At 41.2% G+C, this 19,428-nt stretch overlaps 1 protein-coding gene across 1 annotated transcript in view; it reads left to right on the top strand.

Moving 5' to 3' along the window:
• Positions 1–355: 355 nt before the first annotated feature.
• LOC111661114 (leucine-rich repeat and fibronectin type III domain-containing protein 1-like protein) overlaps positions 356–19,428 on the top strand; it is a 145,013-nt gene continuing 125,940 nt past the window's right edge. The window contains exon 1 of the mRNA XM_023414577.2: positions 356–503. The gene's annotated coding sequence lies outside the window, so the exon portion shown is untranslated. The remainder of the gene's footprint in view (positions 504–19,428) is intronic.

The raw sequence follows: 19,428 nt of genomic DNA, 5'->3' as shown, positions 1-19,428 counted from the left end.
GTGTTTCATTGGTCTGAGTCTAGTTGACCTTAGGCTAACCATCTACACTCTTGCGATGCTATGAGGACTTGAGATTAAAAAAAAAAAAATGGCTCACGGATGCTCTAGAGTGGGTGCTGGATAGTGACAGATTATGCCACATTACAAATAGGCGAGGTCTCTGTACACTGCTGTGGCACTGAAATCACACACCACAGTCTATCTGTCAGTGCTGATACATTGGTACTTTTCCTACAGGACCCATAAAACAAGCAGGATAGGCACTATTCATTTAAAGAGCCTATCTTCTTTCTGCATATGCAAATCCGGTCTATAACACTTGTTTTTTTTTTGTTTTTTTTTTAATTAGAAAACCAGAAGCACGGCCGTAACCTCACACGGCGAAGCACTGCTAACAAAGCAACAGACTGGAGAGCAGCCTGTGATCCCCCGCTGCAGCCGAGTGAGAAGGCCAACTGATGAAGGGCTGACAGTCTGCATAGCGTGGCACCTCTTTGTCTAAGGTTCAGTTAGACTAATTAAGAATATTAATTATCTTAACTTTAATTTTAATTTATTATTCTGACATTTAAATACCCTTTATTTTATTACTTCCAGCAAGAGTCGCTGGAGTTTGTGGCAAATAAAACCCCACCACCAAGCAAACAGGCATCGGATAACAAAGTATATGTCCCAGTCACATTATATAAGCTTTAAAGAAGAACATAAATATGCTTTTAAATATGGTATCGGTTTAATTCTGCACATCTTGCCCCATACCACATTGATCTTCCAAAATATCTATAGTGAGTTCTGCCTGTGTCTCTTATTTTGCTACTAAAAAGGCAAATTATTAGTTTTCTTACAAGCTCTCAGAGGAATCCGCTTGCTTAAAAAATAGAAATGCATTTGATTATGAAGCATATTATGTCTAAATTCCAACACATATCTCCCATTTACCACCACCACTGGAGTATTACTGGCTAGATCAGTTGTTATTTAGGCTCTGCATGACTCTCTGTGGGCTGTTGCTTAGCACTTATCATGCACCTAGTTGATGATTACGTAACCAAACAAAACGAACTAGAAGAATCCCCCCTCCCCATCCCACACACACACACACACACACACACAAGCAGTGAGTATTGCGAGAAAAAGCTTCCATTAAAAAATATACCTGCTCTGAAATTTGAGTGACAGACATTTGCAACCCAGTTTCTGCTCAAATATAGTATCTGCCTCTATACTGAAATGAGTGAAAGCGATTAGATTAATGCATCCGCTCGCTTGTAAGTCGCCTTGGATAAAAGCGTCTGCCAAATGAGTAAATGCAAATGTAAATACATTTAAATGTAAATTATTCTTTTTTCCAACCTTCAAGACACCAAAACTGAAAAAAGAGACGAATTAAAATGAATGCAGGTTAAATGTAGGTAACAAACAGCAAATCATTTTACTTTGCACTGAAGTATACTAATTCACATTTGGATCATGGCTAACTGCAAACGTTTGTCCAATTAGTCATTAAACTGTTGGAAAGCCTGAGCAAGAATCTTCTCCATAGCACTGGCAGTCCATTTTTCTTCATAAAAGTCAATTAACTTTAAAAAAGTTAGGAAATGAGTTCCACGCCAGAACTTCTGTGTGTACTTGTACTAATTTGACTTTGCACACAGCTGAAGTGTTGTTCTGACAGTAATTCAAGCTAAATGCAAATAGAAAACCATCAAGGTAAATCCTGTTACATGGATGTGTAGCTCAGCAGCCTTCAATTGCTTCATGCTTGTTACCAGACTAGAATGACACCACATGCAGGACTGAGCGCGGCCCGAGCGATGGAAACCACAATTTCTGCAAAACGCTGCGCATGGCAAAAATATTACGAGGATCAGCTATTTACTGCATTTCCAACACTTTTATATTGCATACAGTTAAACATAAGACATGTTTGACTTGAATTACCTGAGGCGACATCCCAAAGTGTCTCACATTAGATAACACTCTGTACGCCTACATTGTCTGGAAGAGACGTGTCTGATGTGACCGAAGGGTAAAAAAAAAAATCACTAATTAAAAAGCACAGCTACATCTAGATTTTCACCTTGGAACAGATACCCATGACTATTCTCACCCTTCAGTTCATGCCCTAACACTTCACTCATAGCTCACCTACTGCGTAGTAAAAGGCTGACTGTATGCTTTCTACATTTGGCACTAGGTCAATGGACAGTCCACAGTAGAAAAGGCGCGGGTGATGTTGACAGGTGTTTCTGAGCAGGGCTTGTTACGCCTCACAGTTCTTTCACTTGACATCACTTTCGAACCATTGTTTTGGTCCCTGTGACTCAGTCATGGCTCACCACTGGCTGCACCTGCAGCAGCATTTGTATTCCCAGAATATCGTGCACATCCCCGAAAGGCCATTTGCAGGTACAAGTGGACACGCAGCGACACAGAAAGAATGATGACATGGCTGAGTATCATTTATTCATTGTCGTGTCAATGTAAAAGTTTGATATTGCAGCTTTTAATTTTTAAATAATAAAACACAGCTTTGACAAAGCGGAAGGTGGCATCTAGGGGTGGGTGATTTGGCCAGAATCTACTATAACTGCATATAAATTCTGTATCATAGTAATGGTAAATAACATGATTCAGTAACTGTTCTGTAAATTTAATTAAGAAATGGTTTAAAATAACCACACCGTACTGTCTACACAACAGATGTCACACTGCTTTTAGTAACAAGTTCTTCTCCCTCCTGATCTGTATTTACAATTTCATATTCCTCCTCCATTTGTCTCGTCACTCTCTTCTTCTGTGGATGGCGTTTAGCTTAGAGGTGCATCACTACCACCAACTGTTGCTCTAAAGTCAGTGTGTCCTGCTGCCCAAATGACTTAACCTTGTGAGGCAGCTGGATTCGCGAGATCACTGCCTGCCCCGAATATATAGCAGAGACACAAAGGGAAAGGCACTGAGGCGGAAACGGTATTGCCAAATCTCTTAACGGTGGACAAATTTCCACTGTTGCACAGTATATAGCTTCATATATGCCCTGGCATCCACACGGTCTGTCCACTGCCTCTAGCCAAGTTACATATGCAGTGGATTAATGTTTCTTGGAGCTTGTGTTTATGGACCATACATATTTTCCAGGGAAGGGCATATTTTCCATGACAAATGTACCCCAGTGTGGCAATAGCTTGCTTTTTACGGCATGTTGGGCACTATCTATAAAATGGACCAATGGTACAAAAGAAATAACGTGAGAATGCATGTTGCTTTGTAATGGTGTAATGGTGTGGCTTAAGTTGCAACATGCTGTATCGGGAAGTTTACACGCTTAAAAAAAATGTTTTCACTTCATTTCATTTTATAAAGAAAAAGAAAATCTGATCTATTAGAATCTAATGTAGAGGCATGTAAATAGAGGGGACAAAAATGTTTGAATGAACCTAAAACAAATATAATGCATTGGCTTATTGAGGGAACAATATTATTATCACTCTGACATATTAGGTTTGCAGAATTTGGCGTTATCCTGGTAGAGCTGATACGTTTGTGACAGTAGTGAATGATCCGAATGTGACTGAGGTTCAGATGGCCTGTCTGTGAACTGTGAAGCCTTTGTCAGTCCTCCCAGTTTCCAAACTGAGCATTTTAAACCAGCGGATCAATACCGCAGACAGACACGTCATAGATGCAGACATCAATGCCACCGACTGCGAGACGCTGCTCTTATTGCTTCTTCCTCCTTTCTTTCACTGTCTTTTTCTTTGCACTTTTCCCTCTCAGAGAGGCTATAGATAGCTGCTCTGTGTCACCATCTGGCTCCACAAAGGCTGCTCACCTCTGTCTGTGTTAGTCAGTGTGACTGCTGTGAACTATGTCAGGCTGTTGGCTCAGACACAGTATTACTGTGGCCTCTGCAAAGTAGCAATAGTGTTAAGCCAGCTGGCTGATGGCACCAAGCTTAGATTCAGGATAACCTGCCTCTACTGCACAGTGCTACTAGTAAAAAAAAAAAAAAATGCCCAAACAAAAAAGACAAAAAAACAAAACAAAAACATAGCTGATCTGTCCAAGAATTGCCCTGGTGCCCTGCAGGAACTTTTTTTTTTTTTTTTTAAACCAGTTGAAAATGGCTGTTGTAGAGAAAAGATGGCTCTGCAACATTTACAGAAAAGGTCAGCCTGCAGCTAAAGGATTTCACACTGGTAATGTCTGCAATGGCAAATAAAGTGACCATCAAAAAAATTTAAAAAAAAATCTATTTTTTTCTGTCTCAGTTAAAACAACTCCAATGGAGAGCTTCTTAACCCAAAACTGCCTGGCTCTCAAATGACTGCTGACAGCTGTGCAGACGCCGCTGTCAAACACATACGCCAGACCTTAAACACAAAGAAATTCAAACTCGTAGTAAATAATCCAGATCTGCTCCAAACTTTAACAGAGATGAGTGAAAATTTGGTAAATATTACCAAATGCAGGAGTGGAGAATAGATGAGCTGTAATGTGAATAATGTGAATAGGTTTTCTGCTTCCCTGTGTTAAAAAAAAAAAAAAAAAAAAACATGATCAAAAATAATCAAATTTGTATCCATGAAGTATAAATCATAGGCAAAAGTGATATGAACTGTTCGAATGACAGAGAGGCTTCATCTGGATTAGTCCTCGCAACACTAGGACTAAGGTTAGTGTGTCAGAGAATGTGATGAACACAGGATTAATACATGCACTCACACGCGCCCAGAAATACACATACACAAAACAGGCATAACAGGTGGACCGAATGGAGGGATGAACTGAAATGAGGGTGGGGTGAGGGCAGAGAGGAAGAGAGAGAGAGAGAAAACTGCGGGATGGTGCGTCGGGATTAAAGGAGGCACAGTCTGGACCTTTTGCTTTCCATTGATCCATCTATTCAACCATCCATCCATTAATTCAGCAGCTCATCCAACCAGGCTGCCTGTTTCCCCTAGCATTTTTTTTTTTTTTTTTTTTTTTAAATGCAAAATTTATCGAGGGGTGCTGAGCAATTTCCATCACACTAGATTCAATGAAACCCGGCAAGAATTCATGAATAGTCATTTTTTCAAACTCGGTTCTCATTCCTTCTTCCTTTCGACTGCATTGGTATAGAAACGATCCGCATCATAAGCATTCGTTTAAGGTGGCGAATTCAAGATGAAAAGCACAAAGGAGGGTTATAGATTTCTCTCGGTGGCCCTCCTTCACACCACTGACTATTTTAGAGAAAGAGACACAGAAAGGCTGTGGGCAGGAGGACATGACGAGAGGCACACAGTAAGACAGCCGGAGAGAAAAGAAAAGGAGGGCAGGGAGACAGAGAGAGAGAGAGAGAGGGAGAGAGAGAGAGAGAGAGAGATAGAGAGAGAGAGGGCAGCGGGGAGAGAGACGAGACAAGAAAAGAAGGTGGTTGGTAGCCAGCTGTTACTCCGTGATGATCTCCCGCCTCGCCATGCTGTCGCAGACACTCACAAACAGCATTTACCACTGCAGGATTATATGCCCGGTTGCAATATGAGGACACTTGCACAAAAATCATTCAGATGACCAGAAAATGCCAGTCACACTGACATTTTCTAACAATGTGTGTAAAACTGAAACACACACAAACTCCCTTGTTATGGGATACAAATGCCTGTGTGAGTCTTGACTGCTCCTCTCTCACTCGGTTTCCCGGCATGTGTTGTTTTGTCTCTGCGTGCTTGTCGGTTTTTCTCTGTATGCCACCCTTTCCGTTTGCTTTGTGTTATTCTCTGTTCTCTCCTACGTGTGAGTTTGTGTGTGTGTGTGTGTGTGTGTGTGTGCTCTCAAGGAAGCAGCCAGTTATGGTGGAGCCTGGAGAAAGATCTAATTTTGCCGGTTCTGCTCTATTTCTCAGTATCTCTGTGGTGCTGTCCTGAGAGCCCTACAGGAAAGAAGGAACAGTAACAGCCTGAATTTCTACCACATGCGCACACGCACACACACACACACACACACACACACACACACACACACACACACACACACACACACACACAGAGACACACTAACAGGGGATTTTTACCACTTCAGGTCGAGACCCAAAATAGGTCATGGACCTATCCCTTGTGGTTCCCCACATGACGAAAAGAAGCAATATGCTTTAATGAAACTTGTTTTCAAGGCAACAGACTAAACCTCCTAATTGGATTCTTTGCTGAAACATTTCTTTGACGCCTTAGTGAGAAAGGTATTGAGAAAAACACAATACATTCAGTTTTTAGAAAAAAAAAGGTAGTGTGAGATAAACATGGGCAGTTCAGTTCCCTCTATGTTGTCAGTGGAGTTTCCATAAAAAAAAAAAAAAATTGAAGCCCTCCATGGCAGCAGGGTGAGAGTTATTTAGAAAGGAGAGTGTGTGTTGCACCTCGTGTATTCAGTGCCCGTTTCTGGGGCTTCAAGTAGGATAGTACCAAGTGCGACCCCTATGTGCCGACCAAACAACTTGAGTCATGGATTCAACAAGGTGCCAGAGATGTTTCCAATGGATAGTTTTTTACCTTCAGACTCAACAGTGTCAGGCTGTTCTTTACAAATTTTTTGACAGCACAATGCCACAGTGGATATCCCACTTCACACCGTCCCGGTGGTGTTCTATTGCCCTGAGACGTCGTGAATAAGAGTGTCACAATACATCACAGCAAATCATATCCTCCAACGCAAGGCTCGAAATTCATGCGCGGGGTGAATTGAACACCAAACCGTATGTTTTGGTCACAATCCACTGAACAATGTAATGCTGCGCTCGCTCAGATCGCCCGCTTGTGTCACCAGGTTCTGTGGCTTTAAACAGTTAAATCACAGGAAATAAAAATCAGCATATATGAGTGGAGAAACATAATGAATGCAGGTGCTTACACAGGAGGGGTCACTGAATGGTTGGATGAGCATGGAAATCACATGCTATGGACTTCACTGTCACTGCACATCGAGCCAGTTGAACACCTAAGATTATACGTTCTCCACCACCACCATCACGACCAACGAGGAATATATTTTGAAGAATGATGAAGCTGTCCCACTGAGGTGTCGTCTCACGCTAACCCAAAACCATAGGTTGACACTTTATGTTGATCTTTCCTTCAATTTCTCAACCTTGTATTTGGGGGAAAAAAAAAAAAGTGAATGTGTCAAAGAAAGTGTCACATATTATTCTGAACTCTCAAACACCTCATGTTTGTGAAGTTCACTACGGGAAATTGAAAAGGGAAAGAGCAGACACGCTTTCAAACACGGCACTGCATGCTGTTGCGTTCAGAGAATTCTCAAATCAATGCGGGAGAGTGTTTCACCTCCAGCATGGACTGGATATCAGACAGGACGGATCCAAAGATCAATAGCATTCACACCAAAGTCTAAGCTTGAAGTCAGATAAATGCAAAAAACTAAAAATAAGTAAAATAAACAGGAATTCCGAAAACTAATGTTTCTGCTGCTGTATGTCACTGGCTTGACAAGTGGTACTTCTAGAGTAAGGGCTTTGTGTATTGTGCTTACATCCTCACGTTGCAGCTGAACTAGCTTACTTATATATGAATGTGCCATTTGCATGAAACTCTACACACTGCAGCGCATGCAAATCCCAGAAGGGCCGATTGTTGGTCAGGCACTAACAACCACTCAGAGTGGTTTAGATGCCCACTGTAGTATTCAGTTGGAACAGAGGCTGAACCTTGTGACCCTGTCTGCTTGCATTATACTTATGTTTTATTTATGTGTATGCTACTCATTGTCTGGAGAAGCCAGGTGCTTGCATAAGGGGAGAGTTGTACTTGGTAAAGTACATACAGTGCTGAGTATGTTTGTGTGTGTGTTTTTTTGTGTGTGTCTGTGTGTGCGAGAGAGTGTGCATGTTTGAATAGGTGCACTGAAAATCATCACCTTAAAACCTCGGCTAAAAATAAACTGTGACAATATAAACTCTCAGGATAAACTCCTTCAGGGGAGAATTTATTTAAACACTGTGGATACACTCGGAATATGGAGCGAGGACATAAACACTGCTGCTGCATAATTTATATTTGTTTTTATTGATGTTTGGTACTGAATGAACCAGTGGAGACAGACAGAGGTAAATCTCCAGTGCCTTCCTATGCAAAGACTCAAGTTTGTCACTTTTTATATTGTTAGGCTTGACCGCCAACTTGAGTTTCAGCAAGTATTTGGTTTTGAATTTTTAGGTCTGTGTATTACAATTTTAATGAAACATGGGTGTTTGTGCAAACAAAGTCTTAATCTTGGCACAATTGTGTGTGACAAGTTTTTGCAATTGTGGTAACCAGTGGCGGCAGCACAATCCTGGCACAATGTGGTAGACAGGATGAATACATTATTAGTATTACAACAGTGTCACACACACACACACACAATCACACACATGCACAACAATCTGTTAAAAAGCCATACTAAGCAGTCTTGGCATAACTGTATCAGTTCAAAATAGTTTGGCCATGCACATGTAGGCTCATCTCACACACACACACACACACATACATACATACACAAACACACATACATACACATACACACACACACACACACACACACACACACACACACACACACACACACACACACACACATTCATCTGTCAGAAAGCTATTCACAGCCTTGTGTCTGGCCCATAGTACTGGTTTGGCCATGCATTTGATTCAAGGGAAAGTGTGAAATTTGTTAAAGAAAAATTGAAAAAAAAAAAAAAAGTCATATTGCCATAGCCCTGCAGGCAACCACGTGGTTGCTAGGCAGCAATGGCATTTCCTGCTCCTTTGAGAGAGAGAAAGAGAGAGAAGGAGAGAGAGAAGGAGAGAGAGATGTCACATGTGTCTTTACTCAATGTGACGCCTGGCAGTGCATATTCAAATATCACACACACACACACACACACACACACACACACACACACACACACACACACACACACACACACGCTCACAAACCAAAATCCCCTGGTGTGTGATGACAGGCTGACTCTGACAGCACGGCCCGCTGCAACTCTGTTCCTCACTCACTATCGCACAATGTCTATCTTTCTCTCTTCACTTCTACCCCTCCATCTCCACCTCTCCTTTCTAGTTGCTCCCCTCCAGTAGGTTTCTATTTTTCCTGCGGCAGTGAGTGGATGACTTCTCTCATCCCCTCTATCCCGACCTGTCCCTCCGTTCTGAAAGCCTCTCCAGTGGTATTATCACGGTTGTGAAAGGTTCTGGAACGACAGTTGTTACAATGAGACTGTTATGAATATGGCTTTATGTCTATAGGGAAACGGGTCATTTTATTACTAGCCCTGGCTGTGTTAACAGCTGTACTGTCGAAGCCCTTCTAGGCGCTTCTCATTTCTATCACAGACCTAAAGAGGCAGTGAAAGAGCAAGACAGCAAGCCTGACGAGACTTGTAGTCATTACAGATGAGCCTGAAGCTGCTTGTCTGCATGTTGTTTTGAGAATCAAGAGAAGTTCAGCACCAGAGAACTGTGTGGTTTGGCAGTTAATGTCGCTTCTCAGTGTTTAGCAGTGGCGTATCCAGGACATTTTAACTGGGGTGGCCAAGACGGGACACAGATCTAGTACTGGGTGGCCATGGCGTAGTGAAGCTTAATGAATGGCAGGTGAGCGTCACATTGCTTCAACCTACGCGCGGATGCATCAAAACCGACGTCCAAAAGTCATGTTAGCATCCATTGTAATGTTGTGTATCCAAGGCCAGGTTGTTGTTTTTACATTTTATAATATAGCATTAAACTAAAGGTGCTGACCGTCCACAACAACTAAAGCTGATATTACAACCTAGAATAGCACGATCATGCAGCTACCATTTTATTAAGCTTTCTTTTCCACCTCCACCTATCACAGTCCCTGGGAAGCTGTGATTATTACAACATGTCTATTTTTAATCAGTAATTATGTTCAGGCTAGGCTTCACATTTTCCAAGAGCCATTTTCTTATCAAAGCTAAATAATATCAGACAGGCTTTGATAAAAGGAGGTTATCTGTAAGGAGAAGAGATAATAGTCTGATGTTTAATAACTCATGGTCAAAAGTCCGCTGACCAGACATCAGCTCTCACAGCCTCAGTCCTACCATTACTGTAGTAGCTGGAAACTGGCCTTATCAGCGGATCAGCGGTCATCACTGAATTGGCCAGCGTTTGTCCCACCTTATTGTGTTAATGCACTCGATCAGCTACCTATCAGATCTGGGATGGCCCTGGCCACGATGTTAAACACACAGTAGGATGCTGCCATAGTCTCTTCAGATGGACATTAATCTTTGTAAAGTTATTCCTCAGCATGTGCCACTTTAATATGACATCTGGCATGGTGTGTAAATGCTTACAGTTAGCCTAGCTGTTTTGCAGCTTGAAATGCTCAGAGAAGCAATAACTCAACCCAAAATCAAATTAAATATTCAACACTTAACAATTTATGTCCATTTATGGAAGCAAACAGTAGTCTGTCGCAGACTTTTGGGACACACATCGAGCCATTTGAAATATGGCTAAAAGCAAAAACAAGCCACTTCTTAACCAAACAAGTCTCAGTACTGATGCAAGAAAGGAAGCAAATCAAGTTTATAACATTTTGAAATGTATGCCTAAATACAAAATGACAAATAAGGCTTTGTTCTGCAGTGTGTGTGAGGGATATGAAGACTTCCAAAGTCTTCCAGAGTATTACTATACTGTGTTTCATCTGCATGTGATAGGCCAAAACATAGGCTAACATCTTACTGAGGCCAATCCACCCTTCCTCAGTAACATTCCAGGCAGCAGTGTCTCCAAAACTCAAACTGTGTCTGAGGACCCTGTAGAAGAATCAGACTCATGGAGAGTGTGGGATCCAGGGGGATGGCTTGAATCTCAACATGTGTTACACCCTCCTGGTGAAGCTTCTTGCTGACAGGTGAAAAGAAGCAGCTGGTGATGTGTATCAGAGTCGACAGAAGCCTGTCAACAACGTCCCCAGGCCAACAGAGGGAGTTAGCAGAGACATGGGCTGCAGCACATGGGGAACTGGTCAATACATACCGGGAGTAAAATTATTAAATGGAAAACAAGTCACAACTGTCAAGCGTTCTTTCTTGACTTTTGATGTGCAATTCAGTTTTTGAAGGAGATATATTTTCCAACTTAAGTAGGTTTAAGATAACTGGATCGTGGCTTTGATATAATTGGGTTTGTTATTAAATCTAAGTATAATCCAAAATTGTGTCAGATTTCATTACTTTATAAACACTGTACAAAATGAAAAGTACAGGTATTGAAGCTTTTGAAAGAATAAAACAGCTTCTTTGCAAAATGTTGCATCATTAATGTTAGTTTCCATGGTGACCTCCAAAAGGCACAGGCTCAGTGACAGACATAATATAATAAATATTAATTACCTCTAAAGCCAACATGTTTGAATACAATTGCCTTTTAGCTGATTGAAGCACACATAAAGACATCATTCGTGATCAATGCATCCATGTAATGACTAAACCATGACACCCCTAAGGAGTACACAGAATGGCGACGGATAAAGATTTGATTCTGCACTTTGGTGTGCTGTTTCAAAAAGTTTGAACACTTAACTGAATGTCTCGAAACACAAAGAACCTTTCAGAGCTGATGTGCCTTTGTTATCCATTCAGACTGTCACTGAGCTGATCTGATCTGATCTGACAGCCAATGTTCGCACAGTAATTATGCATAGGTCCACGGTTAAAGCGATCCAATACAGCACAATACAAAAGCACCCACACAAGCCAACATATAAAGACGCATCTTGCCACAAGCATAAATCAATTAATGCATCATTGTCATAAGATAATTGAAGACTTCACACAGAAGTGTCCTCAATCAGCTGCACAGAGAGTTCACACAAACACCTTGAAATCTGTTCATTTATGAACAGACTGAGGAGGGGTAGTTACAGATCACACAGACGGTAATGGTCATCTGTCTGCCAGATTCAGCATTGGCTGGACTGCTGCTATTTTAAAACTTAAATTGATGACTTGCTGACTTTACCTTTGCCAACTACTCTGCTATTTTTTTAGCTGGGTAATTAAACTGATGACCAACACCCGACTTACATAAAACAATTTAAAAAAAATAGATTTATACAATGACGTACGTATGTTTTGTTGCTACACAATGCATCTCTGAAAGAGAATGACAAAATCATCCTGAGCTTCAAACTTTTTACTGCAGCAGGTTCATCACATAAATTATAGGGAGCTTATACAACTGCAGCCTGTAAGCCCCCGTTCTTATCTCACTGCAATTTAATGGTTGGTAATGGGCTCTCTTATTATTTAATAACACATATGGTTTCCCTATGAAGGCCTAAACACTGGGAGATTTCATCCAGTATGTCCTCTCCCATTCTCCCATGCCGTCTCTTTCTCCCTGAGCATTTATATTGTGACGTAGGATGATTTATCCAAGTGTCAGCTCTCAATGCTCTCAGGCTTAGCAAGACTTAGTGGAGAGCCTATTACACACATACACACACACATATGCACACTCAAACACACTCAAACACACACAAACACACACTAAAAAACACATTTTCAACATTGAGTGTTATGCTGCCATATAAATGTAAGTGGTTCCATAACTGATCAAGACAGTTGCAGACATATACAAAACATGGCCGCTGATAAGTGATGTATTAAAGTGGGCTTTTAAGCTATCATCTCCCTCTTTTCACTCCACATGCTCCATTAGCACAGTGCTGTTTAAGGTTTTATGCAAAATTATCAAAGCTGAGACAAACACACACATAATGTTATAGGAAGTATGTGGCATTAATACAACTCCCTTCAAAACACAGACACACACACACACATACTAAAGCTGTAAACACAGCGCTGCCACAGCGGCACAGCACCTCATGTGACGCATGTCAAATGCCGCCTCCAGCACCAATAGACCTTTTATGCGTTTGTAAACAGCACTGACATGTTTTGAGGGTGGAGCCGAACTGATGGCAGAAAGTGACAGTTAGTGGTGTCAGGTGTCAACTTACTACATAGGAATATGGAGCAACAGGACACCTCCAATTATGTTAATGGTTTGCCAGCACAAATCGGGTTAAATCAGTGATTGAGTGAACAATGAGGGAGCAAAGTCTGGATGTACTGCATGTATGGAGGCCTCAACTGTAAGACATCCTCAGTCATTACTTTGTACTGCCAATGATACTGTGTTGGTCCCAAGGCTATGTTTGTGCTCATTCATAGTGTAAAGTAAATGTCATGTCACAGCTATAATATTACAGTATGCTCCACTCCTGCATTAAATTCTTGCATAGATACTGAGTCTATGTCTATGAGCAACTAGGCTTGTTCCCATGCTTCTTCTGCTTACACGCTAGTGTTGCTAACATTGGTCAATTTTGTTTACCATTATGTGCTGAGAATGGCCGGTTTGTGGTTACTGCTGTTGTCCATTTATTGATTTAAACTACATCATTGATTTTTGCCTTTGTGTGCGATAAACAGTGGAGATTTCATCAGACCAGTCTGTCCCTTTAGTGGCTTGCAACTATAAACATCTGCATTTAGCTTTGAAAGGGAGTCTTCAGCAACAGTATTGTATAAAAATGAAGGTCATTTTTTAGTGTATCCCTATTCAGACATCCAATTGCACAATACATTTTTTTTTCCTTATTCCAGGGATGGTGCGACTGCAGTGACGTGACTGTGATGTCCACTCCAAACTGCTCTATAGGAGGTGTCGCGCTGCAGCATGCCATTGATCTCGCTATACTAATAAAAACCATGATACCATACAATACCATAAAAACGTTTCCAACAACGTGTAGACATTAACTTAAAATCACATATGGACAACCATTCCATAATCATAAACTTCTCGCCTGAAGAGCCGATTCTCCAGAGGGGCTCGACAGGCAGTATCTTTCCTGCCACGGTGTTTGTAACAACGTGATTGTGGGTCTTAGAGCTCTTCATATTTCTCAATCTCAAAACGTAGTCTCTCCTCATCCATTGTTCACACACAAGAGACAGAGACAGCAAGAGGTGAGGAGAGGGAAGCTGAGCTGTTATGGGAGCCCAGAAGTACAAAATCGCCTTTTCTGTGGTGCCGGGACTGGAAATAGGACAATGGCGTGAAGTGTCGTGGGGCCGCAGGAGTGGGAGTTGTACACGTTTTGGCCTTAACTTCTCGGGTTTATTCCATTTGATAAATGAACTGCACAGCCACTGTAATTCTTACACTGCACTGAACTTTCACCCATGACTTTCATGCCTCCATCCACCTCATTAATCATGATCGTCAAAGTGTAGACCATACAACCTGACTCAAATTACTGCAATATAATGCAGGTGTTATTGGGCTGCTTAGTTTAGGGATAAACACCCAGATCTCTGCAGCTTTCATTAGTGCCTATACCATCCTGGTTGTCACTTCTTACGCTATTGGAAACTGCTTATCTCTCTGTGGCAGTGTCACAGAGGCTAACTGTAATTTAAAACTGCTTGGATCTTAAAAAGCCATTAGGAGAGTAATCACTGACAAAAACACACACAAAAAAACCCCCCCAAAAAACCTGACCGAACTTGGGAACTAATATTCTTTTTGGTGCAGATCTTTCCCAGGCAATTAATAATAATGATAAAAATAATAGTAATAACTTTTATTTATAAGCGCCTTTCAGGACACCCAAGGACACTTTACAGAGCAAATAAAAATATTCAGAAGCATAAACAAGAAAGACAATGTATGAGTGAAAAATAAATATACACAATATACATATATATATATACATACATATACACGCACATACATGTACATACATACACACACATATGTACACACAAACATACATATACATACGTACTCATTAACACCTAATAAAGCAACAATTCAACAATTGCAAAGTGTACACTTCATAGAGCACCATAAGGCCAGCCTAAATAAGTGAGTTTTAAAAATCAGCTATAAAAACAGAATTTTTAAACAGCAGCAATAATTGCGAGTTTCAGCAATCTACTGGATGAACAGAACCAGAATAGCTCTTTTCCCCCTGTTTCTACTCTGAATGCTAAGCGGCGCTAACAAACTCAGGAAAAGGTCAAACATACCGCATGGTCAGTTCACTGTTAAACAGAATATTTTGCCTTTCAAACCAGTCTGCACACACCACTTCCAGTAGCTGACTGATAAGCACACACTGGTAAACAGTTCTGAGCTCAACAGCAGTTTCCTTCTGCAGGAGAAATTTTTTGCCTACTCCATGTACAGTTAGGATTAAGTATGTACTTAACAGATTTTGGACAGATGAAGGGTAAAAAAAAAGTGCTGCTTGATTGAGCGGCCCATCAGTTCGAGTGTGACCTTGTGCAGTGGGCGCTTAGACGAGCCGAGAGGGAGATGGAGCTCTCAGCTTATGTAAGTGGTGTCACATTCTGACTTTGCTCCAAAGCTAACGGTACTGGCATGGTCTGGTCCCCTCTGATGGGCGAGCCTGTGGCCCCATCTGTGTGTACACGTGTGTGTGCTCGCCCCGTACATGTGTTTGTGTGTGACAGAAAAGTATAGTGAGTTGTTTAACCACGTATGTTTGGCGTGAGTAATTTTGAGTGTATAGGAAACAGGGGATAAGAAAAGTGTGTGCGTCTGTGTGGTTCTTCAAAGGCTTTGTCAGAGATACATGTGTGTGTGTGTGAGAGCTGCCCACGGACATCAAGAGACAGAAAAAGAAGTCAAGGAAGGAAGGAGGAGAGGGAGAGACGGAGGGAAGGAAGGTGACGGTGGGCGGAGAGAGATCAGACATCCAGTGTGATTTATGAGCGGTTATGAAATCCGTTCCATACAATAATATTTTTCATCCGTATGTCCCTGCAGAGTTCAGGGTCTAGAATGGCTTTGGGTTGCTACTGAGTGAGATCCAGCCCTTCAGTGTGTATGTGCAGTATGTGTGTCACATGGTTTATGTGCCCAGTGCTGGTAAAAGTACACATTAAGGTAAGTTAGAAACATCTGCGGTTTTTCAGCCAACGTTTTTTTTCTCATTTCTAGGGTATGAAATAAAGTTAACTGATCATAGTTAACTGAAAAAGACCCAAGAGCAATGTTAACCTGTCCCTACAAGAAATGTAGAATGGAGTCATCAAATCCTGTGACTAATGGGACCTGCTTTCTTGGCGTTCACAACTCAGACTTTGATAGAAAGAGTTGAAACATAATAAAACTGGCGTACATTTTTATCACTCATCCAAACATGGCTTTGGGCTTTCTGGTGTGTCTCTGTTTCAATTATGACACGTACACAATCAGAGACTTTTCTCAATACTGAACTTTCAGAAAGTGATAGCATCACTTAATTTTTGCCTCTCATCATTCTTCTATGATAGACATCAGTCACTTCAAAGTATATATAATGAAGAGGGTATATAGTGCCAGCAATGCGCTCACTTCTTCTTAAAGGAATTCTCTATCAAAAGCGTCTTCTTCTTTCTGAGCCTGTGTTTTACATGTAACTACCTGACAGTTATGCAGGTTTGATCAAACATCCAAATGGACAGAAAGATGCACCCGTCATAATAAATTAGGGAGAAATGATCTTGATTAATGGAGTTCTGATTGGACACAGAGTCATATGACAAAAATAAATGCACAAATTGGTAATACTATAATATTTATAAATGAATGTATCAATATGATTTTCTTGTTTGTTCCCATCATCATTATTCACAAAGAAGAGTCCAACAAAATCTTCTAAAGGAACAGTAAGGCAGACTGACAGTAGAGGGGAGCTGCTTGTGAGGAGCAAGTTTATGGGTGGACCTAGAGACTTTAGCAGCGGTAATAGTGATGAAAAACAAAAGCATACTAATCTGTTAAAGCCAGTCTTATTTCTGATCAGGTATCAGGTATCACAACAGACCGAGATGCAGATACGAAAGGACAGGTACTATTGTGTTTACAATACTGTGTAGTGTATTTTAAGAGCAGTTAAAGCATGATGCAGCAAGAAGCAAATAGCAATTTAAACTACATCTGCTGTGAGCTCCCAAGGCCACTGTGCAGACAGGCAGGCTGAGTCAGAGGACTATATATGCACTGAATTCCACTGTTGACTGCCGCATTAGTGCTCACCTACATTTGTGACAAACTCACTGTGTGCTATAATGTGTGTGTGTAAGAGAGATTTTGATCTGTACCTCTATTTAAGTGACCTAGAAACACATCTGTTGCTGCACAGTGTTTTAGATGGCAGCAATGCGAAGGGTTGCCATTAGGAGGACGTTGCTGGCGTTGGGAATGTGGGAGACGTCTTAATCATTATTTTCCATATTCCCCAAAGAATGTGTTTATTGCCGTGTGCTGCTATTCATTGTTTTATGTGAAGAACAGGATAATAGATTCTTGTAATTAGACAGGAGCACATGAATATTAAAAAAAAAAGAAAATCGGGTGGTTTATTTAATTACAGCTCTTTCCTCCTAACAACTTGATTTTTTTTTTTAGCAACTATAAAACTCACTGGGATCTGGTCACAATTATCTGAATGATTTTAATTGATGTGAATCAATACTGCCGAAGACATCCTCAATTTCTCTTGGGAACTTTGTCATCGTCATTTAGTTAAAAAAAATTAAATAATAGTGCATCAATTTCAACTCCCTCGCCGCCTCAACTACAGAAATGATTTTCTCTGTCTTAGCTGTGTCTTTCAAAAAACATGAAGATGGTAAATTACATTTTAATGATTTAATGGATTGTATAATAGAAAGCTGCTCATGTCCCAAGCAATATCTCCAAATGTGTTTAAAAATGCATGTGGCATAGAGTGTTATTTCCAATTATCTCTGTTTCATTGACTGTGTTTTAGACACACACACACAAACACACACACACAACACTATATCTTAGCAGGGTAATGAGAATATTGCTATTATGGCATGGGTGATGTATTGTGTTAATTAGAGTCAGGCCTAGTTCATATTCAGTCACAAATGTGGGTAATGGATGTGAGCAGACTATTGTTCCTGGTTCCACTGATACCAGAAATGAACGCCATCAAATTAACAACATCCAGTTTATCACATATGAAGAATATTCATACTGCGCTTAAGATGTGAGGTGGGCTGCTTAAACACTACTTCCCCACATGTTATGGATATTTTCCATTGTGGGAATATGAGTCAGACTCAATTTTATGTGTAAGATGTTCTAGAAATTTAGCATCCAAGGACGTTTTGTGCTGTGTCACCTGTTGTCCACGTCATCTCGTGGTTGGTTTAAAACCGAGTGTGAAGGTCATAAGATAAGGGTAAGCATCTCTAGCTTAGGCCTCGGTTGATTGTTTGGTTTTTTTTTTTCACGACAAAGTGGAACGTGCCCTCTGGGTAGGGGACTGAGCTGCTTCACCAAGTAATGGAGTTGGAGTACTTGCAATCTCCTTCCAAAGTGAGGTTGAGCTTAACTGTGTGATAAGAGTTAGTTCAGAGCAGCAGCCTCTATTATGTGAAAGCTGTAACATACTGTTGAGATAAAGAGGGAGCTGAGGTCGTTGTGAAGCTCTCACTTTACCGATCAATCTATACAATCAAATCACCAGCGTTGAGTGGTGACTGAAAGGATGAAATCACAAGGTAAGTGGCTGGAATAACCTCACTTTGCAGGGTGCCTGGTATCTTCAGGGACAAGGTGAAGGTCTTGGATGTCTTGGTAGACGTCAAATTTTAATGTTGACGTGCGCCAACTCAGGTGGTTTAGTTAGAGTGTGTCCTGGGTGTTCGGGCAGAAAAAAAGAGCCTGGTGCTGCCTGACAAAAATTTGGTGGAAGGATTAGATATCCTAACTAACCTGGGGATAACAATTTGGGATCCTTGGGTGGAGCCGGAGGATGTGGCTGAAGGACGTCTAGGCTCTGGTCAAGTGGCAACTGAATAGGGCGGTATGAATACTGTAGAAGGACAGTGGGTGCGATTGATTGAGTGATAGCTGACTGGTTTTGCACGTAGCAGAATTTCAATTATGCATCACAGAAACACCTTCAATTGGGAAACACAATGATTGTTATCCATTGACATTAATAGACAGACCTATCTCCTGTGAAAAACCAAAGAGGATCCCTAGCTTTTGTGGCTAGTTTTCACATAGCGCAAGTCACAACAGTCAGGTGCAGTATGGTTTTCCAGCACAGAGCTTTATCCTCAATATGTCTTATGTAGGTGTCAGATCCATTTATAGAGAGCTATTGGTAGCATCAGGCCTGATCTCGGATCAGTTTCAAACTCTTCATCTAGCTGATCTCGTTCATCATTCAGAGTACAAACTGATCTCTTCTCAGCAGTCTGTGAGGCTCGGTGCCAGCCTCAGGCATAGCTAGGCAGCAGTGGACCCAGGTGCAAGGATGCTTTGTGTGCCCACCCCG

Source organism: Seriola lalandi, unplaced genomic scaffold, assembly GCF_002814215.2.
Source record: "Seriola lalandi dorsalis isolate HSWRI2012SDOR001 ecotype SW California unplaced genomic scaffold, Sedor1 jcf7180002054536, whole genome shotgun sequence".
Taxonomy (NCBI): domain Eukaryota; kingdom Metazoa; phylum Chordata; class Actinopteri; order Carangiformes; family Carangidae; genus Seriola; species Seriola lalandi.
This window is presented reverse-complemented; position numbering and strand designations above follow the sequence as displayed.